This window comes from Macaca nemestrina, chromosome 8 (genome assembly GCF_043159975.1).
Source record: "Macaca nemestrina isolate mMacNem1 chromosome 8, mMacNem.hap1, whole genome shotgun sequence".
NCBI classification, from domain to species: Eukaryota; Metazoa; Chordata; class Mammalia; order Primates; family Cercopithecidae; genus Macaca; species Macaca nemestrina.
The window spans coordinates 5,852,341-5,877,813 of NC_092132.1; the positions used below are offsets into that span (position 1 = coordinate 5,852,341).

General features: G+C 46.1%; 1 long non-coding RNA gene across 6 annotated transcripts in view; it reads left to right on the forward strand.

Moving 5' to 3' along the window:
- Positions 1-1,301: 1,301 nt before the first annotated feature.
- LOC105475015 (uncharacterized) overlaps positions 1,302-25,473 on the forward strand; it is a 37,509-nt gene continuing 13,337 nt past the window's right edge. For 3 of the 6 annotated variants that reach the window (XR_011606429.1, XR_983065.2, XR_011606431.1), the window contains exons 1-2: positions 1,302-1,429; positions 25,131-25,331. This is a non-coding gene — a long non-coding RNA (uncharacterized lncRNA). Of the gene's footprint in view, positions 1,430-1,850; positions 2,171-25,130; positions 25,332-25,473 lie in introns of those variants that run through there. The other 3 variants (XR_011606430.1, XR_011606432.1, XR_011606433.1) reach the window with 3 other exon arrangements.

Here is a 25,473-nt window from a genome sequence, read left to right on the forward strand (position 1 = left end):
TATTCCCAGACTTGGTGTGTTACAGATGCTTGGAGATGGATTTTGGGACACAGACAACCACCTTGGCACTGCAGCCACCTTCAGTTGAACAGGCAGCTCAAGATGACCTTTGATGGAGGCAGAGTCATGCACACTCTGCTCTTTGTCCCTCCGTCTCATGTGGAGCTTCTCATTGTCCAAACACAATGAGAGGCTGTGATGGTTAATACTGTCAACTTGACTGAAGGATGCAAAGTATTGTTTCTGGGTGTGTCTGAGGGTGTTGCCAAAGGAGATTAAACGTTTCAGTCAGTAGGCTGGGAGAGGCAGACCCACCCTCAACCTGGGTGGGCACCATCTAATCAGCTACCAGCATGGCTAGAATGAAAGCAGGCAGAGGAACGTGGAAGGACTAGACAGGCTGAGTCCTCCAGCCTTCTCCTGTGCTGGATGCCGCCTGCCCTCGAACATCTGACTCCAAGTTCTTCAGTTTTGGACTCTTGGATTATACACCAGTGGCTTGCCAGGGGCTCTGAAGCCTTGGGCTACAGACTGAAGGCTGCGTTGTTGTATAGCTTCCCCAGTTTTGAGGTTTTGGGACTCAGACTGACATCCTTGGCTCCTCAGCTTGCAGCAGATGGCTTATCGTGGGACTTTACCTTGTGATAAGAGTCAGTTCTAATCAATTTCCCATTATATATACACATTTATCCTATTAATCCTGTCCCTCTACAGAACCCTAATACAGAGGTCAAAGAACATGGAAGAGTGAGGAAGTCAGTCTTTAGGGACTGCAAGTGTCTGTGGTGGGGGGCATGGAGACAGGAGGCAAAGGAAAGCTACCTGCCCGAGGAGATTGATCTCAGGGGTGGTTTCCAGCTACCAGTTTTAGATGAGCTGCTGCCCTCTGTGTTCGAGTTCCCACACTTGTTCTCCATGTCCAAGCCCATCTCATAGAAAGCCTCATCTATTCCTGGTGCAAGATCTCTGTACCAGGAGGGTTGGTCCCCAAGGGAGGTCTCCATCCCTCACAGTAGCTTCAGGAAGTAGGAGCGAGTGGTTCTAGGGCATTTTCCCCTGGCTCACTTTAGGGGCTCTCACACAGCTTAGGCCTTGTAGCTACTATAGTCCCCAGAGTCTAGTCTGCTGGACTGGACTCCAGCTGGTGTTGACCATAAGACAAACCCCACCTGCTACCCCTTGTCAAGGGCTCTTGAACTGGAAGGCCTTCACTCACATGATGTATGTTGACGTTTGTCAGGCTGCTAAGGCAGGGTTACTGTGTCATCACAAAGGCTGTGCTTGAACCCATACCTACACCCTGGTGACAATCCAGAGGGTAAGAAATACTGTTTGCTTCCCGGAAGGGTCTATGGACTTGCCCAGGCTGAAGTTCAAGAACCTCATCTTTTGATCTGACCACCCTATTCCTTTCTGTGTCCTCAAAAAGGTGGGCCTCGATATATTACTAGTTTATTTCTGCCTTAAGGCCTCTGGAGCTTCCCTTAGTGTCCCAAGTTCACTCACACAGGCTTTTAAAAAGTAGATTCACCATATGAGCTATAAGCAGCAGCATGGTAACGTATGTGGCTTTTATTTCCTTGTGGCTGTGGATTTAAATCCAGTTCTGTGGTTAACTTTTGCATGTTCAACAATCTCTGGTCTGATTTGAACTGAGATCTACGAAAGCTGGTAAAGACTGGACTAAACCCATGGGCTTGCACACCAGGACTCTGGAAGATGTGTCCAGATTGCTCTGTGCTGCAGCACAGAGCACTTTTCCTGAGAGACAACAGCAGCACCATCACCAGCAGGGTGGGGGGCTAGAGAAGGTGTGGGAGCAGCTCCAGGATGAGGGCCCCCAGGTCAGTGGTCAGCTGCTGTAGGAGCAGAGGCAGCACGAGACGCAGGAGGGGCTGGTCCTGAGACTCTAGAGAAGAATCCTGCTGCTGCGGACCTAAGTCCCATTTCATGATTTCAGACTTCTGCCTGTTCAACAGTGTCTGGCTAGATTTGAATCCTAACCATGTGGGCGACAGATCTGTTGAATCTGTGCACAGGCACTAGGACTCAATCAACCAGCTTGAACCTGAAAGGAGTTCAAGGAGCTTCTCAAGGAGCTTCCTGCCAGACTTGTGTGCATGCTGTGTGGGGATACATCATCCGAGGAGGCCCCCTCGATGTCCCTCAGGTGAGGTGGGGGCTGGTAGGGGGCTTCTCTTTAGATTTCAGCCTTTGACTTAGGTTCAGATTATCATTCGATTGAAAGACGAATTTGACCCTCTCATGTCAACTTGGAACATAGGCAGCTTTAGACTCCCACCCCGGGGCACACCCAGAGCCTGGCTTCACCCTAAACAGGAGTTGGATCTTGAGGTGAACTGAAAGGCCACATGCCATTTAGTTTGATGTTGACTGCCCGATGTTGCTGCTCTGAAGCCCCAGGAACAGAGACTAGCCCAGCTGCAACACCGGAGTGGATGGGCCTTTGTCCTTGGTCAAGGACATTTTTCACTAAGTGTGGTTACTAACACCGAGTTTCCCCTTCAATTTCCCGAGTTTTCTTTGGGATCAGAGGATATGGCAAGTTCTACAACGCCATCTCCCAGGCAGTCTGCTACCTCTCTCCCAAGGATATACAATCTCCCCCAGGACAAAGACCCTTCAGAGTCCCTCTAGTTCTCTCAGCTCAGCCTTCCTGGAGTCCTTCTTGCCAGTGCCACCTGTCACCATGAAGCCACACTCCATAGGTACATTTCTGTAGTCTCTGGAGAACCGTGTCAATTTCTGGGTCTGTATGCACCAAGTCTTGTTTCTGAAACTCAAGATCTAACCATCTCGGAAATTCTAAGGCCTTCACCATGCTATTAGCTCTGAATTGTCATTAAGGAGCTAAGAGGCACAATCCCCGAGAGCTTGCCAAAGATACCAATGGTTCTTTCAAAATAGGACCTTCCCAAGTAAGATGCTAGAATGTAGAAGACACAGTAATACCATAACCCTCTCAGAGCAAACACACAGGGTGGGGTCAAAGGCCAAGTATGACACAATAAGGCTCACAGGAGGCTTTCCCAGATTAGACCCATGACTGGGAGGGGTTCTAAGCTCAGGATCCCGATTTGAGTCTTATGATTGATTCTAGCATAACAACAACTCTGGTTATCTTTTGGGTTCAGTATTCTGTTCAACTGAAAGTTAGCCTCATAGCAACTTTGTCTCCAGTATTGTTTTCCTTCATTTGGAGTTAGGGAGGACAGTGTTGGTATTTAACAGGACTTGAATACCTAAGCCCTGTTAGAAGTGAGGAAAGGAGAAACCCTAAATGCATGTTGTGGACCAGCTCAAATGAGGAATTCTGGCTTAAGAACCATCCTTTCTAGATAAGTTGCCCATTTCTAGATTCTTATCTTCAGCACCTATTGTACTTTAACAGGGCAAATCAGAGTTCAAGTCAGCTGGCTTTAAAAACGGTCAGATAAGCAGAAAAGTCACATTTTTATGGATGACTAAGAACAAATTTGTGTGAATAAAATGGGTCTAGAGCTCCAGGGTCTACTCTAACCACAGAAGTCAGACAAGAAAGGTGGAAAACAATTCTATGAAGTGTTGTACCCAAGAGTAGGAATCAGACAACCGTTAAGACGCCTGGACCCTTATCGCCTAGGACACACATCTGGTTTTGAGAATTTGACAACTCTGCCAAAAGGAAGCCCAGAGTCCCAAACTCCTGGGAGCTCCCAGGATTCAGGAAAAGAAACTTGGCTGCTCCTCAAGGGCATGGCATCTGCTCATGGCCAGCCTTTTCTATAGTATTTCTTCCCACGTTCCCAGTGTCACAGGAATGAGAGAACTTTCTCCATCTTCTTAACCACTTTTGCATGTATGCTCCAACTGCTGGGTCATCCATCCCTCATTCCTGGACTCCCCGTTTGCACCTCTTCTCCCTCTCCTCAGCACTGCCACAATTAGGTCAACACATATGTTGATGTGGCCAGAGGAGTCTGCCTCATTATCCCGACTTTACTCCCAAAACCTTTCCTTCCATTCCACACAAGAGCCCAAGTCAATTCCCATAGTTACCGGTAGGTCCCCATCTTGACCTTTTAGATGAACTACCCTTCAAGTTTCGACTTCACTCAGCCAGTGAGTGTCGTTCCACACCACACTTAACCCTTGGGTCACAGTGAGGACCCTCATTAGGGGTGAAGGCTAATTTTCACTATTATAGCCAATTACCACTCCCCAACCCACCTCTCCCTCAACTCAGGAAGGATGGCCCTAACTATTGCTATTTGCTTGAAGACTCAACCATTTCCTTCTCTCCATTACTTTTAGTTGGCATAAGAAATTCATTCTTTACTGCTGTCTGGAGTGGAATTTGTATACAGTTTGAAATAGAATTTTAAGAGCCAGCAAACAGCAGTTTGACTATTTCCTTTTATGCATGTCAAACTTATACCTATACTTTCTCCCAAAACTTCTCCCATACAAGTTTCCTTCTTCACAAGTATACAGAAGTTTCCACCCTTCGACATGGGCTCAGATCTGACCAGTTGTCACCTCCACATCCACACACACCTGAACTAAGCTGTCACTTTATACCTTGACTTTGTGCATGATGCTCCCAAGTGGTTTGTCTTCCCCTGCAAGCTGTTTTCCATGCAGAGCCAATGAGATCCTTAAAATAAGGTCTACCATTCAAAGTTCACCAATACATTTCCATTTCATTCAAAGTAGAAGACAAAGTCCTTACGAAGGTTTATGAGGCCTTGCCATCCCCCCATTCTTTGGCCTCAACACGACACCTACTTTGGTATCTATGCAGTCTTATCTCTGTTCTCTAGGATATAACCTGCTGGCTGGCAGGGTCATGCTTGTTCTGCTAGCCACACTACAGCTGCAGATATTTCAATATTTAGACTAGCATCCATATGCTGTAGGTCAACATCACCTCATTCAGTTATATGTTCAGCAGAATTCTATTACACATAGAATTCAATTCAATGAATAACTTACTGTCCAGATAAAGAAAAAAGTAGGTCAAAGGGAGACACTGGTAGCTTTAATTTGCTCATTTACTGAGCAGCATGTTTCTGTGGTACAGCATCACATCTAGGTAGTAACCCATCCCAGTGTGACTATAGGAGCATTGAGCCGAGACCCACAAACCACACCAGAACCAGCTTGGGGAGGTAGGCAGAGACACATACTCCCAGTGTTATCAGGAGTCCCTGGTTCCTGGCTCCCCAGAGACAAGCCTGTGGGAGGTTCTAGCTCCTCATCAGGCTTCCTGGAGCTCCAGTCCTAGCACCTAGAACAGGAGTCATTTCTTGGCACAGGGGTTGGCCACTAGGCTTAGGAGGCGGCTTTGAGTGTGGTATCTTCTGTGCGGTGCCCACTCTCCAGGACCGAGATGGCACCAACAGGCTTGGAGCCAGGGTCTTGTCCCATTTCGCTGGGGCTCCTTTACCAGGCCAAGTTCCCATGAGATGCACTGGTGCACCCATCTCTGCACTTCCAGCCCATTTTCCTGGGTTCAGACTGTGGCCCAAGTGATTTGCAGCTTTATGAGACTGTTATTGTTCATTTCTGCAGCTCTCTGCCCTGGCTTTCTTAAAGAGCACACAGCTTCAGGTAACCAGAGAGCCACAAATGCAGTTTCCTTGCCTGTGTAGAACACGAGGGATCCGAGTTCTGCTCAGGAGATAGGGGCAAGATTAGAAGTCATTTTGGTGTTCTTCCCTAGTAACAAAGTTACACTGCAACCCAATATGTTAGGGCATCAACCAAGGAGTCCCTTGCTTTCCATCTCAACATGCTTTGCATCCTTGTCCTACCAGGTTGGGAAGGACATGAGAACAGGGCTTGCCATTACCTTGTTCTTCGGGGAGCAATCCTTGTTCTATCTCTGGTGTTCTTAGTGAGCGACTGTCATCCCCTGATGCCTTCACACTCACTTTTTATCCTTAGAGGGCCTGGGGAGATGCTCAGGCAGGGGTGCTGCCACCACCCTTGGCAAGTTACCCTGGAAGCAGGTGACATGGCCAACACCAGCAGCAGCTGTGTAGAGGAGCCTGGGGGGACCCCTGAAATTCCTGCTGATGCTCTGCAAGTGTTACCTTATGGGGAATGAGGATTTTCTTAGGGATTGTCTTAAAAAGTCAGAGCCCACCTTAAGGAAGGGAGCCTTGTCTGCCAGTTGCTTCCACTCTAGAAGAATGGATGGTGGAAGACTTCCAACCTAGCTGTGTGGTCAGCCTCAAGGTGCCCAAGGCCACACCAAGCATGTGAAACCACACAGAGTGGGAAGAGGGCCAACTCAGTGACCCAGCAAACAAATATGGCTTCCTGGGAAAGGACAAAAATTTGCTCTAGATCCAAGTGAGTGAAGGACCCCCATTGTAACTCAGGTCTACAGTTATAGGACTGAGACCTACAGGAATAGGGAAGAACCAACTCACAGCATTTTTGGAGCTGGGGGAAGATGTTCTTCCATCTTGCAACCAGAACAGAAGTCTTTGTTTACCCATTTACCCACTGGGTCCCAGGTTCTAGAAGGGAGAGGGCCACCATTCCCTATGTGCCCCATCCCTCATAAGTGATTGTTGCCATAGTGACCACTCCTTGTACTGTCCTAGCAAACAAAGTGGCAGAATGTATTGGTCAGTGCAAAAGTAGTTGGTTTTTCGCATTAAGAGTAATGTCAAAACCTGTGATTACTTTTGCAGCAATTTAATAAGTCTGATCATATTTGTCTCATGTTGACAATACTGTGTGTATTTGTTATGCAGCAGGATAATTATAACTTAATACATTTAGTAATTCAGAAGGCTACTATGAGAAACTGCTCCGAGCCACCAGCAGGGCTGATGTTAGTGACTGAATTATGAAGCACTGAATAGGAACAGCAATTGCAACTCTCATACCAGGAACATAGTATGACATTCTGGACAACTGCTTCGTGTGTGCCCCGAAGCCAACTGTGGTCCATGACCCAGAGATTTCACTGCAAAGCATATACACAGCAGGACAGCATATGTGTATGTACTAGTTCACATCCAGTGTTTTGACAGCACCAGTTGTAATAGTCAAAGCTACCACCCGAGTATAGTTCAACAGTAGGATGGATAAGCTGGAGTACATGCAGATAAAATACTAAATAGGGAGAAACTGCTACATACAACATAAGTCATGAGTTAATAGAAATATACACAGAATGAGGTAGATGAGAGTCACTTGTCATTGTCATGTTTGGCGATAGCAACTTGAGAAAGCATGTAGTTTGCCGGTAGAACTCATTTTCCTGGGTCATGGTTTCGTGGATATGTTCATTTTCACATTCCTTCAATCTACCTTCTCTTAGTGAAATAACAAAAGGATAGACAGGCTGGTGAATTTTCCAGACAGTCCAAGTTGGCAAGTCTGCCCCATTCTCGGCAGTTGGAGTTGTTAAGGCTAGGTCCTAGAGACCGGCTGCAGATTCCCCTGAAACCCCCTTGATCACCAGAGCGCATGACTCTTGACTTGGCCTGCTTCCAGGAAGTGTGGTAGAATTCCTGAATCTCCCAGAGTGACTGTATTGAGGACTCATTACAGAATGAGGGTGCCACCTGAGAGGAGGCAGAGCCATTAGCTGTCTTGGGGTTTAGGGCTTCATAGCTATCAGAGGATGCCAAGATAATTGTTTTCCAACACAAGATTCTGGATTCTACTCCAGTCTGACCCCTCACTGGTTTCTGCAAGGCTTCCTTTGAGTGCCCCCCAGCTTTTCATTAAAGTACACATACTATTAAAAAGCTGGTAGATCTAACTTTTGCCATCCCAATCAATCACATATACCAGTGTAACTTGCCAAGCTTGCACAGGCTAAGTTCCTACACTGGGCCTTGCTCCCCCCCCAGTCCCCGTGGTTTGGGGAGAGGCTTAGGGCAGGCTGATGTGCTGTGGATCCTGCTCTTCTCAGTGGCTCATTCACTGTGTTGAGAGCCATATAAGGCTTGGTCTGACCCCTTGGAACATGGATGATCCCTTACTCAGGGCCGCCTCAGTCATCAGGCAGATTTCAGATCTGATGAAAAGGGTGGTGGGGTTGGGGCCTGAAGGGGATAATGCCCTGGAGTGGCCACTGCACCCAAGAGGGACTCACAGCAGTGCAGCATTGCTGATTAAAGCCCAACAGGAAGGGGTCACCATCTTGCCCCTCAGCCCCTCCTTGCCATTAGGCTCTGCATAGTTGCTCAAGTCCAGGCATCAATAAGTCAATGGAACAAAGGGAAACTAAAAAGTAATGTCTTACTCTCATTCTAAAACAGCAGAGTGAGATGGGGGAATCGCAGAGATGCAGATGGTGTAGGGGAGTTGAACTCCATTTAGAATCACCTGCATTTGAAACACCTATGAGACTCCCAATAGGGGCAGGCAGCAGGTATTGGAGAATGCCTGTGGAAGGTCAGCAGCTCTACTAGAGGTGCAGACAGGAAGAGGGAACAGGAGCACAGGTATCAGGTGAAGCCATGGGGTACAGAGGTGTCCCCAAAGCACAGCCTCAGCTGGGGCTATGAGGACCAGCCAAGAACAGCTTGCAAAGGAGACAAGATAACCAGGAGCATGTGGACCACCAGACCCTCGAATGTTCAGACCCGAGTCTCCTCAGACCACATCCTCACGGCAGAGAGACTTAGAATCTACTTTCCTCAGGAGGCATTCAGAGGAACTACGAGTTTTCAGATCCCAGCAGGGCAGAGATCCGATGAGCACTCCATGTCACCACTAATAGTACCGAAAACGACCCCTTGCTGAGGTCCTGGGCCCTGGAAGATCAGGGCCTGTGAAGAGGTAGAGTTCCCAGAGAGAGGCAAGGGATGTGCAGAACACAGAGAAGATGCCTTTCTCCAGGACGGAGAGTGCCCCGAGAGCAATGTGGACCCCAACATACCTTCCACGGAGACGCCCTGGAGGGTCCATGAGGGAAGAGCAAATGATGCCGGCCAAAGGAGAGGCGGTGTGGCCTGGCAGGGTTTCAGACGCTCCCAGGTGTGGGGACAGGTGCTGATGTGTTCACCTGCTTGAGCGGCCCAGACATGGGAAAACTTCCCTGAATACCGTGACATGTGTAACATGGAACCTCATTGACAACATCAGGCCATTTCCCCTAGGCCGATGGGGAGCCTCCAGGCAAGAGGCAGGAAGGAGCCGAGTCTTCAAGCACTAACATCTCTCTGGGTCTTTTGGGTCTCAAGCTGAGGGTCTTGTGTCCTCATCCCCTGATGCCCTGGGGGCTAGAAACTGCAGCTCCTGCTAGAGCCACTCTCAGGACCTTTGTGGGCTGAGACCAAGCCTTGTGGATCCTGACAGCATTTGTCAGACTCATCCAAGTTCCACCTCTGGAGGTGTTGAGGATCATGCAAGGCAGGGGTACCCTCCTTTTGTGTGAGGGGATGATCTAGGACTCAAGGCTTGGGCACGAGGCTGCAGGCCTGTATCTGCCACGGGTTTTACTCCCAAGTCATCAGGACAGGTCACTCCTGGAAGTGATATCTTCAATACCCCTGGGTCTGATGTTTTAGATCAGGACCCAGGCCTGTCCTGGAAGGGGGAAAGCATTGTATTAAGTGACATGGGGTCAGCATCATTTGCAAAGACAGACAAAGCTACTGGATCATAGTAGGAATGAGACCTTCTCCTCCTCCACTCACAACCATGGGATTTAAGACTTGAGATGAATAGATGCAAAGACCAATTTTGCCTTCAAGTGGTCTAATAATTTAAGTCAATATTGGCCACCCCTTTTCCCCCCAAAAAATCTATGATTCCTGATGGAAACCCCAAGCTATACTTTTGTTATGCTGGGGAGAGGAGTCAGAACTGGCAGATCCACTTTTTCTTTTAAAGTTCTCAGTCTTACTCCAAACCACCTGGGTTTTTAAGAGATTACTGTTAATACAAAGCTCTGGAGACAGTAAATTTGACCACGTTAGCCTGGTCACTTTCCTGGGAGTTCTCTTCCGTTGGTATCCACTCTGACTCAGAATTCGCTGGAATAAGAATAAGTTTGATGAACTTGTTTATACTCCAACCATTTGGCCCATAAGCAGTTTGGTTTTGCTACGGTCTTAAGAACTGAGTGCTTTAATCTCAATTTGCCGCTCTCAGGGGGGCTCCAGAAGTCAGGAATCTGAGGGGGTGGACTGAACAAAGACGGTTTCCAGTGTTCTTATTCACTGCCCATCCCAAAGGTGTACCCCAATACTACATAGGAAGATGCACCCATGAGAGCCCTAGTTTTCAAAGCTGTCCTGTGAGCACACCAGAGATCTACTGAGGAGATCACTCTTGATCCCTTGAAAGTGATGCTTCCAGGGAGGGCACCATCATGTTATTGCCAATGTCAGTAATCTTGTCACTAGAGAAGACAAGCTGAGGTACCACCTTCCGGTTCAGGTGACACAAGTGTGCTTCCTGGTTGGAGGAAAGAATCAGGAGATACTAGTCTATGATTTAGGTCAAGAGCTGATAGCTCTTTTGGCAGCCCACCTTACAAGTAGGAGACAGACCACCTACCTGGCATGTTTACAGTAGATAGCCACACCAGGCGCCTGCAGCTTGTTTCCATAGAAGCTACAAGCAGAGAAATGTTTCAGTGACCCCCTACCTTCAGGCACAACCAGAACCGATGAGGCCATCAGACCTGTTCCCTAACTCCACTAGGAACTTCCTAGTCATGGTTTTGAAGCTTATGCAACTGCGATTCTGTGGTTCTTGTTCCATGCACAGTAATCTCACATTAACTTCAAGTTTACTGGAGTAAAGCAAGTAAGGAGGAGCACTGGAGACGAGGATCTCTAGGGCCCCACCCGTGCCCCGGGTCTCCCACATTTTGCAGTTTTATACCAGCCATAACATTTGCACACAAAGGGTGCGTGACATTTGGGCAGCACCTGGATATGCCACTTCACTACAAGGAAGAAGTGAGATGCTGATCCAGCCACAGGAATGCTCAGCTGGATGCCATGTCATCCAAGACCCAGGTTAAATGCCCATGAGGATCCTGTCATCCTAACCCCTCTGTCACTTTGAGATTCACAGCTGGTATACGCGTTTCACATGGCCTGGTTTCCGGACTTATCAGGATTTTGTGCCACAGAAAGACAGGCCATTGGTCCAGGCCCAGATATCCTAGCATTCCGTCTCTAGCTCAGCAAGGCAACACTCTGGATTGAGCTGCTTGTTTACTTCAAGGCAGTTACCTTCCTGGGCTAGGTGCCAAGCATCAAAGTGCTATTAACCTGAAGTTCAGTTTCCTTAGTCAACTTCTATGATTTTATACCAGTGTTATGTTTAGCTGTGAGCACTATAGGAATACTTGTTCTTGGATCAAAAATATGGGAAAGATCCCACCCACCCAAGGACAGCGAGTGTAGAAGGTGAAGGCCAGCTATCACCTTGCATGTGTTATGAACCCCAGTCAGCTTCATTGGGCAGGGAACGAGGCAGCAAGAATATGGCTGCCTGTCACAGCCACCCAGGTTCCATGGCTCTCCAAAGTGGAGTTTAGGACCAGCAAGCAGAAACTTGGAAGCTCCAGGTTCGGTGGTCTCCTTTAGACTTCAGTTAGCTTCCAATCCTCTGACTACACACAGATGGGGCAAGGATACCCATATTTGGAAGCTTCAGCACAAACCCTTGCTGCCTTCTGATGGGCCCCCTTCTTACGGGGCTAACTCCCTACAACCAGCAGCTGGCAACCTCTTTGCAGACCAGTGACTCACACTTCTCTCATGCATCTTACTCCCAAAGCCCATGGCTAATGTTTGGTAGGTAGTCCAATTTTCGGTAGTTCTTGTGAGCTTAATACAACTTTTACAAGTGAAATCCATACTAGCTGCTGGGCTAGGCTCAGGGTCATAAAGGCACGAAGCAGCAACTCTGAAGGGTTGGAGAATGTCTTAGAATAGCCTCCCAAAGCCTTTAAGTCAACACCAAAACCAGATGTGGGGCATGGGTCAGGAGAAAGTAAAGCAGTTCGGCCTGAACTCTAGGTAAACCCAAACCCACGGTGATCCAAGCCAATTCTAAGGGGGCCTACTTGAAGTGCAAGGATTGCTCAGTGTAGTCCATTTAGCTCCTGCCTGGACCTTAATTTTGGAGAATAAGATCCTCCCAAACAGCATGGTTTAGGCATGTTTTGTTCTCCTAATGTCCAACATCAAAGTGATTCCCAACTCGGGAGCAACAGCTGCCCCTAAAAGAGTGGATTCTAGTTAAGGGCAGAGACTGCTGTTATGTTGCCCTTAAAGCTGTGTACCTCCCAGCTCTGATCCTTGTCACTCAAGACTCTTGAAAGCCCTTAGTCAAGATACTCTAAATATTCTTGTAAGTCTGACAAGACCCACTGTTTAGATGACCGAGGTGTTTAAGAACAATTCTTACATCCTCAAGAGTCCCTCACTCAGGGAGGGGGCACAGAAGGCTCATGGAGATGGTAGCCTCAGGAGTTTCTCCCCACCTGAACCCACAGGTGCAGGCTTTTAAACCAGGAGTTACAAGCTTTGTCTCCCAGGAACTGCAATGAGTGTCCTCAGAACCCAGCACCTCCAAATTCAAACACAGGAACATCCAGAGCTACCAGGATGGCATCCTGGTGTTATGAGCCCCAGATGTTATGAGGACCTGGTGTTATCAGGACACCAGAACTAGAGCCCTGGCAGGATGACATCCACGTGGCCCAAGCACAGATGTCACAAGGTTATGAACAGCTCACAAGCGAGGCTGGCCTCCTGGCTACACACTCAGTTTACTGATATTTACACATTTGATGGTGGCAAGATTTGGGGCACAAGATGGCCAAGATCATAAGGCTATGGACTTCGATATACGAAGGTTAACCCAAACACTTTCTACGCAACATCTCAAAAGGACTATAGATGCACCAAATTAAAAGACAGCTACAAACCTGCATTTTACATGTATCCCAAAACTTAAAAAGAGGCAAGCTTAGAGTGTTGTAGTCTTCATGTACATTGCTTCACTGGAGGAATTGTCAACCCACTGACATAAGGCCTCATACTCTATTTTGCCCAGAAAAAAATCCCTAAAGGAGATTCTTTCCAGCATAGAGAGGTTGGCAGACTGCAGAAGGCAGACCAGAAGGGCAGGCTTGTGACTAGTACAGGGATGATTTTTAGTGGCTTCCTGTCATTAAGCACATACACTTTGAATTGCAGCATTTTCTGCCCCTTAAGGCGATTTCAGAATGTATTGATGTTTATGGCAAATTGCAAAGGCTAGGCAACAGCCCACACTGTTAATCTACGCTCTAGGATGAATGCTTAGAGGCCATTTTCTGGTCTTTTGCATTTCAAAGTTCTCCAGAAGGAGCACTGGCTCCATCTGCATTCAGAGTGGGCTGCATCTGTTGGCTGTTCGCAGCAGCATTTGGGAGCTGCCCCAAGCAGTCCAGTTAACACCTCACTTCCAGGTTCAGGGTCCGTTCCTCTGTCTGCAGAAGTCATTCAGCTGGTATTCCCCAACATCAGGCATGCTTCAGTGGAGCTGGGAAAGCCTCAGAAATGATTCTCAGATGAGGGCAGCTTAACATCAGTGTAGTTAAGCCCAGGTCTGCGGTTAGAAGTCAAGCTACAGCTGAAGTCACTTAGCTCCCATCAGGGAATAAAAGTCAGTGGACTTAAAACCAGCCCAAATCGCTTACCTACCCCTTAGTTTTGTTTTGAGAAAGTCAACAGATAAGATACTTCCCTCCCTTTTAAGGTTGGGGTAGCATGTACTCTCAACCTCATTTGTATGAAAATAAGTATGGAAACATGTCACCGTGAAATGGTGAAACATCAGCGTTACTTTATCCTCAAGTGTTGGCCACAGACGCATCACAATTGTTGGAGCACATTGAACCCCTGCTGGGCCGGGGGAAGGGGAAGTCCTAGTATTCTAAGATAGTCTTCATGGAAGATTGATTTCTACCAAGCCTACAAGTTCTGTGGCTCATTTTGTAAGGTCTCATACCCAGACAGCACCCCAGGCGACAGAAGGAAGCATGGCCACATTTTGCAATTTAGGGTTAGTGGCCAGGTGTGGCCCCTCCGTCCTGACTCTTCATTCCAGGAGTATGTGGTCTGATCTCATTGTCAGAGGCTTAAGGAGAGGAACCTGTTTTAGTTACTGCTGGAGAGGCAGCCAGTATCCCGAACCCCAAGCACAGCTTGGAAAGATTTCTTTGCACATCTCAGTGCTGCTGGGCGCTATCTTGCTCTAAGGTCTTATGGGCCAAGTGACTAAGCTGCTGGCTTGGAGGATGATGTTGGCTGTTCTTGACTGGACAGTTCAGGTCTACATGAGGCTTCTATCTAGGAAGCCATGTGAACTACCCCCAAAAGAGGTGTTAGATGAAGTAGCACCTAGCAGACGGCACCTGGTTCTCAGGGGCCCTGGAACGGCAGCTGCTACCCTTATTGTTCAGGAGAGGCGAGAGCAGTCTCATGGTTTCGGATCTCCAGCTAGCCTCTTTAATACCCTCATTACTCTCCCTCTGAAGTGTTAGCAGGGTCAGGCTGACCCCGATTCTCATGGGAGGCAGGCAATGACTATCAACTTTACTGCAGGGCCGGCCTGTCTTCCGCCCGAGCCTCAGTTCCCCTGCATCTCCCAGCCTCTGGTTCACATGCTTTGCACAGCCCTGCCCATGGCTCTCCCACAGCATACGTTGTCCTGGGGACAAGGCCTGCTGGCATATTCATCTTGTTTTGCCCTAAGGGTAGGTCATTGGGGCCTAGCACTCCTTCCCATCTTGTTCTCTTAGAGTAACTAAGGCTGCTTTTCTCCAGTCTCTGAGCTAAAGGACTTGCTGTTCCCCGATTAACTTTTTCTGAGGAAAGAAAGGCCATAGAGCAGAGAGCAAGAGAGAGAGAAAGAAAGACGATCATCTTCAGAAAGGACCCTGAGCGAGAGACCCAATCTTGCCAACTTAAAAACAAGCGAATCCCAATAGCATGACGACCGCACTGCCCCACCCTGCCCAGCAGTCAGTGAGGAGAGTGAGGCTGTAGTTGCCCTCTTTATACTCTTTTCTTCGCTCCACCCTCCCAGTTAGCTGGAACTACAACCACCTGGGCCCGCAGCCCATTACCTGCCCTTCCCCCTTTAGCATTCTGTTGGTTTTCCAGGCTGAGGGGGGCAGTGGCTGTGCACATTGCTGAGCAGGATAGAGGGGAGAGGCTTGCAAGGAGCTCTGAGGCTCAGCAGCCTATTGGAACAAGAAAACATGGAAGGTGCTTGCTGACCATTAGGGAAAGCCTAAGGGAAGGGTCATCCTTGGAGAGGCTGCTGATTCAGGTAGGGTGACCAACTTGTCCCCATTGGTCTTGGACTTCTCTGGGGCAGGGGACTCAGCACAGGCCTCACACAATCATTCGGGCTGGGACTGGCAGCTGTCAGGTATTCTGCAGCCATGAAGCATTCTGGAGTTTTCCTAAATTAGTGTTATGAGCTACCTTACATATATCCCAACTTTGCCTATTTAAAGATAGTAAGCATTTTCTATTACTGTCAATTCAAATTATTTCAATTTTTGGTAAAAAGACTAAGAGTTTTATGAGATTTGTTAAATGTGTACCTCTGAGCAATTGTTATGAATAAACCCATCAATTGTGTTCACGGAGTTTTTTTTTTTTTGAAGATTATCCCCTTTTTGAAGATAAATGTCAGATTTTCAGTGTTAAGGTTCTGTCTGCATAAAAGAAAGATGATTCTACAAACAGTGTAAATGGCTAGAGTTAAGAATTTGGAATTTTAACTGTAATATTTGTGGGCTTCTTTATTTAATTTTATTTGTTCTCAGGACTGGGAAATCCAACAAGTTCAGTAAATTAAAAGTTTTTGTTTCAGTTGCCAACTTGGATGTTAAAGCATCTTGAAATATCTTCCATTTGCAAAGAAAGTTTCACTTTGATATACGTGATTTTAACTAACAAACTTCAAACTTAATATGTAAGGACATTTGTTACCTTTCTTTGTATCATAAATAAAAATGTTTCAGTATAAACACACCTTCGTACCCTAGGCGCCTTTTGTTATCATTGGCAGTAGCTTAATGAAATTCTCAAGAGGAGAGTGCTGAGCACTTTAAATACATTCATCTGTTTCTAAGGGACAATGGAAGTAATTTAATGTCTCTTTGGCACAATGAGCAGGGGCCAAGCCTGGCGGCTGGCTTGAGAGACTGTCTGATGCCACTACCCTTGAGTGAACAAGGTCTAAGAACTGAGCCACCTGGCAGCCCCCAACTTCCTGGGTGCACACTGTCTCCCGTGCAATCAGCCCTGCGTTCTCCCTTCCCAGCCCCCAGGACTTCATGTAGAACTCAGATCCCCGGAGGAGATGAAGGTTTGGCCAGTTCTGCCCAGAGGACATCTTTCCAATTGTCTCAGTGAAATGTTCACCCTGTTTTTGGAGTGCCTGAGACCAGAGTGTAGGGGCTTCTCTGATTTATAAAAATAACATATAGGACTGTTTGGCACTTGATTACTCATGAATTTTTTTTTTTTTTTGAGACAGAGTCCTGCTCTGTTGCCCAGGCTGGAGTGCAGTGGGTGCGATCTCAGCTCACTGCAATCTCTGCCTCCCAGGCTCATGCCATTCTCCTGCCTCAGCCTCCCAAGTAGCTGGGACTGCAGGCACTAGCTACCAGGCTCAGCTTTTTTTTTTTTTTTTTTTTGTATTTTTAGTAGAGGCAGGGTTTCACCATGTTAGCCAGGATGGTCTCGATCTCCTGACCTCGTGATCCATCCACCTTGGCCTCCCAAAGTGCTGGGATTACAGGCGTGAGCCACTGTGCCCAACCTACTCATGAATTCTTGTACATTTCTCAGAATGGGCTCTAATAGTTTGTGGCAATCATTTCACAATGTATGCATATATCAAAATTCACATTGTATGAGGTAAATATATCCAGTTTTTATTTTTCAATTATACCCCAATAAAACTGGGAGAAAAATGGGCTGTAAATCTTAGTTGAAATATACTGTCTGCTAATAGGGGTATAGCACAGGGGGCAGTCCTTCCTGACCATTGCTTGACCACTGATTTTTAAAAACAAAAATATTCACAACACACACACACACACACACACACTGCAATTGCTGAATGGTCCAAATCGCCTTAAGTCATTTTGTAATAGCATTTTTTAAAGCCCTAATATTTCCCCCCTGCCCTTGGATAACTTCAGTTGATCCATTTACAAAGGAGATCTTTTTTGCAAATGGTTCTTTATGCCTTGTATGCAGGGTGGCTTGATGCAAGGCTTCACAGTATGAATGAATGGCAGGCCCTGCAGTCTCAGATAAGGGCATCTCCTTGTCTTTAAATATTTATTCCACACATTTTCGAGCACCTCTCATGTATGGAGAACGATATCACCACTGTGAATAGCAGTGAATATAATAAACACAAATCTTTGTGTTCATAGAACTTAAATTTTAGTGGAGAGAAGTAGACAATAAGCAAATGATATGTTTTCTCGCTTGACAGATGGAGACAGAGCTGCAGGGAGACAGTAGAACGATGAGTGTGGGACTGTGCGTGGGGTGCCATTTAAAACAGGGCAAAAGAGCGGGGCTGAAAAGCAAAGGTTGATGGGGGGAAAGGACCACCCCCTATATCTGTTTAGGGGAGAATCGTGTAATCACGGGGACCAATCTGTACAAAGGCCCTCGGGCTGGATTGTGCCTGGTTTGTACCAGAAAACAGCTATGTAGCCAGCATTTTTCGACAGTGGTGAAAGAATAGGGGCGTTTAGGGAAGAGGCAAGAGAGGTGGCTCCAAAGCCAGGTCATGTGAACCTTGAACACTATTGTCAGGACTTTGGGTTTTCTTTTAAGGGGTTTGGAAAACCTTAGAAAATTTTGAGCAACACAGTCTGGTCTAATTTTCCAGGATATACTACAACAGTGGTTTTCAATGTGTGCGTTCCCCGGTAATGCAGCTAAACACGGAAACTTGTTAAGAGGGCAGGGCACATTCACAGACCCCATCCAGGCCTAATGAATCAGAAACAACAGCAATCTGTTTCAACAAAGCCTGCAGGGAAAAGATAAGTTACAGGACACTCTGTTATATTTGAATTTCAGATAAACCATGAATAATTTTTTAGAGTGAGTATGTCCCATGCAATAGCGAATGCTTAGACTAAAAACAATTGTTTATCTGAAATCCAAATGTATCTGGCATCCTGAGTTTTTATTTACTAACCCTGGCAGCCCCACCTCCAGGTGATTCTGATGCATGGTGAAGTTTGAGAACAGCTGTTCTAGGAGTTGTTGTGGTCTAACATTAGATGCCCTTCACATGGCCAGGGTCACCACTGCTGGCCTTTTGTGAGCACTGAGTGCTGATGGCTCCCAGCTGCCTCCTTCTCTGGACAATCACTCGTGGTTGACCAGAACCACCAGTGGCCCCAGCCAATGACTGATGGGGATTACAAATGCCTGGACCTCTTGCTTCAAGGGGTCACAACTGCCATATGGTTCATGCTTCAGAGTCCTCCCCCGGGATCAAGCCAAAGCCAGACTTTACTTGAGTCTTCATCCTTGCTCTGCTCTTTCTCCTTTTTGTTTTTCTTTTTTTTGAGAGATGGAGTCTCACTTTGTCACCCAGGCTGGAGTGCAGTGGCACTATCTCAGCTCACTGCAACCTCCACCTCCCCGGTTCAAGTGATTCTCCTGCCTCAGCCTCCCAAGTTGCTGGGATTGCAGGCATCCGCCACCACGTCTGGCTAATTTTTGTATTTTTAGTAGAGATGGGGTTTCACCATGTTGGCCAGGCTGGTCTCGAACTCCTGACCTCAGGTGATCCACCTACCTCAGCCTCCCAAAGTGCTGGGATTATAGGCGTGAGCCACCACACCTGACCTCCTTCTCCTTTTCTATCCTGCTTCTTCTCTGAATCTCTTACAGATTATTCTCTCCCAAGAGCTCCCTCAAATATCACACGCACCCAGAATCTCCATCTTGGGCCCCACTTGTAGGGAACCAGACTGAAGGCAAGGGGTTACTTGGTGTTTTCAGGATAGATTCTTGCAGTCAGGATAGATTCTTGCAGCCAGCATAGAAGCAGGGAAATAAGTTTTTGTTTTATTTCGTTTTGTTTATTTTCATAAACCTGGTGGTTTGGACAGGGTGGGCCAACAGTGGAGACACTGGATTTTGGATGAGTTTGATGGTACAGAAGAGCTGTGTGCGAAGGGAGTTGGGGATAACTCCATGGTTGCTTCATTTACTGAGATGGATAAGACTAGGAAAGGAGACGATTCCATGGGGAAGGATCCAGACTTTGGCTTTGGACATGGTAAGTCTCAAATGCCTTTCACCATCCAAGCAAAGGAGTTAGGTGGATGCAGCTTGCTGAAGCTCTGGATAAATTTGAGAGAGCTGTCAATGTGCAGATGGTGGCTAAGGCCATGTTAGGGGCCAAGGTCACCCATGCACAAAGTTGTTGGGGATTGCAGAGAGGAAGTGCTCCCCAGGTGTGCTCATGAGGATCAAGGAGCTAAGGAGACGCTGAAGGAAGCAGAGGGGGAGCTAAGAGGGAGCAGGAGGAAACCAGGAAAGCGTGTGAGTGTGCTGGAGTGCAGGTGAAGGAACCTCGGCCGTGATGAGAGGAAAATATCTTCATATGGAGACAGCACCTGTTGAAGTCTGAAAACTCATTTTACAACCAAGATGCTGCATCCATGAACACATACATATGCACTCACATGCATAAACATACACATAAAACATACATGAACTCATCCACACATCAACTCTCATATAGACTCACACAAACCCACACAAATATAAACTCACGTGCACACACTCACATACACAGAAACACACATGTAAACTCATACACAGAAACAAGCCCACACACATAAACTCACATATACACACAGATAAACTCATCCACAAACACATACTCACACATAAATGCAAACAAACTCACACCCACAAACACCACATGCACACACATAAACACATATTTACTCACATACACTCAAACACACATAAACATACAAACACACATCACACACATAAACGCACACATACATAAACTCATATATAGACTCACAATCCCCCCACATAAACCCACATACATAAACCCACACATATACAAACTCACACACACAATAAACTCACACATACAAATAAAACACAGAGACATGTACATTCACATACACATGTAAATTCAGACATAAACCCACACACATTCACACATACACACTCGTATGTGTACATATAACACACAGATGTCCACACATTGACCAGCACACCCACAACCATCTCCTTGGGTGGCACTGGGAGAACAGAATGAGTGGGGGAAGAAGGATGAAAGGAGAGGAGAAAGGGAAGATTTCTCATAGGAAACCCTCAGATTGGATGTGCTATGCAGCTGCAAGAGCATAAACTTGTATGTTTTTAAGCAACTAAATTTGGAGCAATTTGCTATAGTGGCAATAGGTAGCCAATAGAGGGGTAATAAGACCTCACAGAGTGTAAGTCCATCTGAGGGCACAGCTTCCAAGACAGGGATACTAGCTCGGCCTCCTGGCTTGTTCCCCAGGGGCTTTGTCAGGGGGAGGGTTCTGTGCATCCTCTTTTAATCTCAGAGGCTGCTTCTCCCAGGTCTGAGGATGGTGAGCCGTCCTTGCCTGGCCCAGGAGCCATCCTGGATTCCCCAGTTTCATGGGGTCCTGTTTCCTTCTGCAGGGGCTGGGATTGCTGCTTTGCCCTGTTGCCTTAATGGGCTGATCTAAATCTCTAAGTGGATACCCTTTGGTGGTGCTTGGCTATTCCCTGTGCTCATGACGAGTTATATCTGTTTCGGGCACTGCAGAGGTGAACTGTTTCACCTTAGACGGACTCTTCCTTAGAAAAACAGCCAGAATACTAATTATCTCCAATATCTGAGAAGTGTAGTCTGCAAAATAACCCAGGAGGACGTTGCCTTCATTAACACATCATTTCCTCACGTTTCCTGTATTTCCACAACACAAAGAGGAATGTTGTCAAGGGCAGACCTGATTTCTCACGATTATGTGACAATGTGATAAGCCTTGATTTGGAGTCTGGCATAATAGAAAGGAAACAAAGGGAAAGAAGATTTGGGAACCAAGAGGATCTAGGTTAGAATTGTGCATCCTCAAGACTTTCTAGTTTGGGGCTGAGTGTATTGAATGTGTCCAAGCCACTTTTCTCATCCATAAACTAGGAGTAATACTAAATCCCAAATGCTCTTTCCCCATCCCACCATGGCAATGATGGGGAGTGAGGCTCTCAGCTCTCCTTTCAAGGGAGAACCTACCACAAGGGGTCTATTAGCAGCCAGCCCTAGCCTCTGCACCTCTGGGATCAGCCGAGATTTTCATGGCAATGCCTTGTTGCTTGCAGCTGCTCCCAGCTGATGACTGAGCCCAATGGGAACATGATAGTCAGAACAGTTTTGCCCAATGTAGATACCTCTATGGAGTGTCTTTACTCTGAGCCACCCCACTGCCCTGAGTGAGACTTTCCCAGAGTGGCACTGTGGTCTCTTTCCCTCTGATCTCTTTTCCTTCCCCATCTCCTTTCATGGTTGTCAGATCTGAAAGCCCTCCATACCTACTGACAGACATTTCTACCAATAAATCTCTTGCATGCTTAATTCCTTGTAGTGTCTGCTTCTGACAAGACCTCAACAGTCACACTTACATGTGGAAAAGTGCAAATTTCCTTGGTGTGCAAACCAATAAAGTTTCACAATGTTAAAAGAATGTTATTTATATTTTATTGATACATATTAGGTGTACATATTTTTGGGGCACATGTGATAATTTGATACATTCATATAATCAAAGGTGGTTGGGATATTCATCACCTTAGATATTTATCTTTATGCTAGGAACACTCTAATTATCCTCTAGCTATTTTGAAATGTACAATGGGTTAGTGTTAACTATTGTCATCCTACTGATCTATCGAACACCAGGTCTTATTTTTTCTACCTAAGTGTATATTCATACTCATTAATTTAAGCTGTCTTCATTACCTTCTCCTTCCTACCCTCCTGACCTCTGGAACCACCAATCTACTCTCTGTCTTCATGAGGTCCATTTTTTTTAAGCTCCCATTTGAATGTACCCACGTTGGCATCTCACAGATCAAGAGAAAACATCACTAGTGTCAGAAAAGTCCCTTTGGTTTACCTTCCAGTATATGCCCTCACCCAAGGCTCACTTCATCCTGACTTTCATTATAACAGCATATTTTTGATATTGAAATCTGAGAAAAAGTGTAATAAAAGAGAACTAGAGATAAGTGTATCTCATGAAAATAGATGCAAAGATCCTTAACAGTTAGCAAACTGGATCCAGCAAGATAGCCACATATGTCCAAAGATGCAACTGGAACTTTAGTGTCTCTTGAAACAGCTCTTCCATTGTAAATAAAACTTGAAAACCTTATCATGAACTTCACCAGTAATTATTTCTTTCCATGTCCAACTTTCCACTCATCTGGAAATTTGGCCAATAGATATCCATGATTGTTGCAATAGTTTCTTGATATATAAACTTGGTTAGGCTGAACAATAGTCACTGGTTGCCCAATAATACACTAGTCTAGACGCTGCTGTGAATAAATTTGGCAGATGTAGTTAAAGTTCATAATCAGTTGACTTTAAATTAGGTTATCCTGAGTGAGCCTGACTTAATCAGTTGAGGGGCCTTAAAAGAGGGCTTACACTTTTCCTGGGGAGGGAGACCTCTGCCAGTGGACAACCATGCTTGCTGGGCTCCAACTGCTTGTGAGCTACCCTTCTTGATGGCCTCCCCTGCCCAGCAGACTTCAGACTTGATTGGTCAGTCCTCACTCCTAGCTGTGTAATCCAATTCCTTATAATAAATCCATTGCAGTCTCTTTCTTTTTTTTTTTTTTTTTTTTTTTTTTGAGACGGAGTCTCACTCTGTCCCCCTTGCTGGAGTGCAGTGGCCGGATCTCAGCTCACTGCAAGCTCCGCCTCCCAGGTTCAGGCCATTCTCCTGCCTCAGCCTCCCGAGTAGCTGGGACTACAGGCACCCGCCACCTCGCCCAGCTAGTTTTTTTGTATTTTTTAGTAGAGACGGGGTTTCACTGTGTTAGCCAGGATGGTCTCGATCTCCTGACCTTGTGATCCACCCGTCTCGGCCTCCCAAAGTGCTGGGATTACAGGCTTGAGCCACCGCGCCCGGCCTGCAGTCTCTTTCTATCCACACACACATAGCCTGCTGGTTCTATTTCTCTGATTGAACCTTGATTGATACAATTACTCTCTTGCCAAGGCAATTATTCTACCTGCAATCTTCCAAAAGTCTTTAGATACTTTCATTTTAGACAATGTTAAATCTTGAGTTGCTAGTTTAACAATGTGGGGTTGTGGAGTGGCCAGCAATTCTGCATGTCCTGTGTTCCCAGCTCACCAAATTTGCCAACTGAGTGTACGATCATGGGAAAGTCACTTAAATTCTCTAGGTCTGTCTTCCCTCATGGGCAGACATTCCCTTGGGCTCCACTGAGTCTGGCTGGAGCCTGCAAGTGGACAGAGGCACAAAGAGAGATGCAGTTTTCCAATTTTGCTTGCTTAGTTCAAGGTTGCTCTTTTATTCAATGGCCTCTTTCATTTATCATGTCATTTTAGATGTTTGGCTTTCAGCCCAAGTGAAGAAAAAAATGTATTCTTAAAAAGGTGAGTATTATAGGGACTGGTATGAGGGTGGTGACTGCATGTCAATGGATGGTGATGAATGGTACATTTAATACAATCGATTACAAAGTTATGGATCTTATTATTTCATACCTTGCATTCACTTTACTTTCTCAGAGTCTCCAGAACATTAATAATGACCCTTTTATGGGTTGAAGGGTCTAACCTTTACTTGGCAAATGAGATTGCATACAGAATATTAGGGATAATTTAAGAGATAAAATAGAGACATTTTTGACTAGAGTTGGTGACCCAGGAAGGTGACTAGCTTGTCACCTTTATCAACCATTCCACATTCTCAGACCAGCTTGACTACATAGGTTTCCAGCAACTTTTTCCACCCGGGATTTGACTCAAACTGTTTCTTCAGGCAGTGCATCCTTTTCTTCCAACCCACTGACTGTGACTTTGGGTAAGCAACTTAAAATCTCCCAGCCTCAGATTCCTTCTCTGTAAGAGACAGGGCTAGGATAGATGATTCCTATGATCCTTCATTCCAATTGGGGAATTCTATGAGCATGAAATTTGAGTATGAAATTTCAGTATTACCTTTCTTTGAAAAACAGAAAACAGAGTAATGAGAAAATGGCTTTGGCTCATTATTTGAAAAATGAGGGAGAGGAAAGATTGATGTGTTTGTTCAGAAGAAAAATAAGCTTAGATGTAGGGTCTATAAAGTACACCCTTTGTGAAACTGTAAATTTTTCAAGAGTAAGAAGTTACATACTTTCAAGGTTGCTGCTTGACCCGATGCTTCTAAGTTATTTTCAGCCCACTCTAGAATAATAAAAGCAATGAGACAGAGTGGCCAGCAATTCTGCATGTCCTGTGTTTTTGCTTATGTTCTATTCTCCCCTCCTCCAAGCTCTTGCTGTGATGGTCATCTTGTTCTTTCTCTCTGCCATCTGGGTCAACCTGCTCTTCCCCGCATAGGACTCTACATCCCCACAGTTATACCCTTTGTCCTGTTGGCTCACATTCTTTTTGTTCAGGCCAAGAGAATGCTGTCTTTTTCCAGAATCCCCAGAAGGAATGGCATAGGGAGTGAGTAAAGTGCCAGCTGAGGCTGCAAAGACATATAAATAAATTTAGCTTCAACCAATATTTACCATGTGCCTACTGGTGCCAGTCCTTTGCTGGAGTTTTAAATACACTGTCTTATGACATCTCTGTGGTACAGTGGAGTGAATGGTCGAATGGTCACTCACCCTCTGCCAAAACAAACACACAAACAAACAAAAAAAACCCAAAAAAACTGTCCATGCTCTAATCCCTACAACTTGTGAATGTTATCTTGTTTGGAAAAGGGTATTTGCAGATATAGTTAAGAATCTTAGGATGAGATCATCCTGGATTATCTTAGTGGGCCCTAAATCCAATCTCATTAGAGCGAGGCCAAGGGAGATTTGATAGAAGAGGAAGAGGCAATGTCACCAACATGGTAGAGATGGAAGTGATGCAGCCAAAAGCCCAGGAATGCCTGGAGCTGCCAGAAACTGGAATAGACGAGGAACAGATTCTCCCTTCGAGCTGCCATAACATAGTGCTACCAACACCTTGGTTTCTGACTCTGGCTCTAGAACTGTAAGGTAAGCGTTTATACAGGTATCAGAAAGGGGAGAACCCAGAAGTACCTTTGATGTCCTTGGGGTCAGTGTTCTCTTAATATTTATTTGAAACGGGATCTCTTTTTGTCAAGTCCCACTTCTTCCTTGCTAACGGAAACCTGTT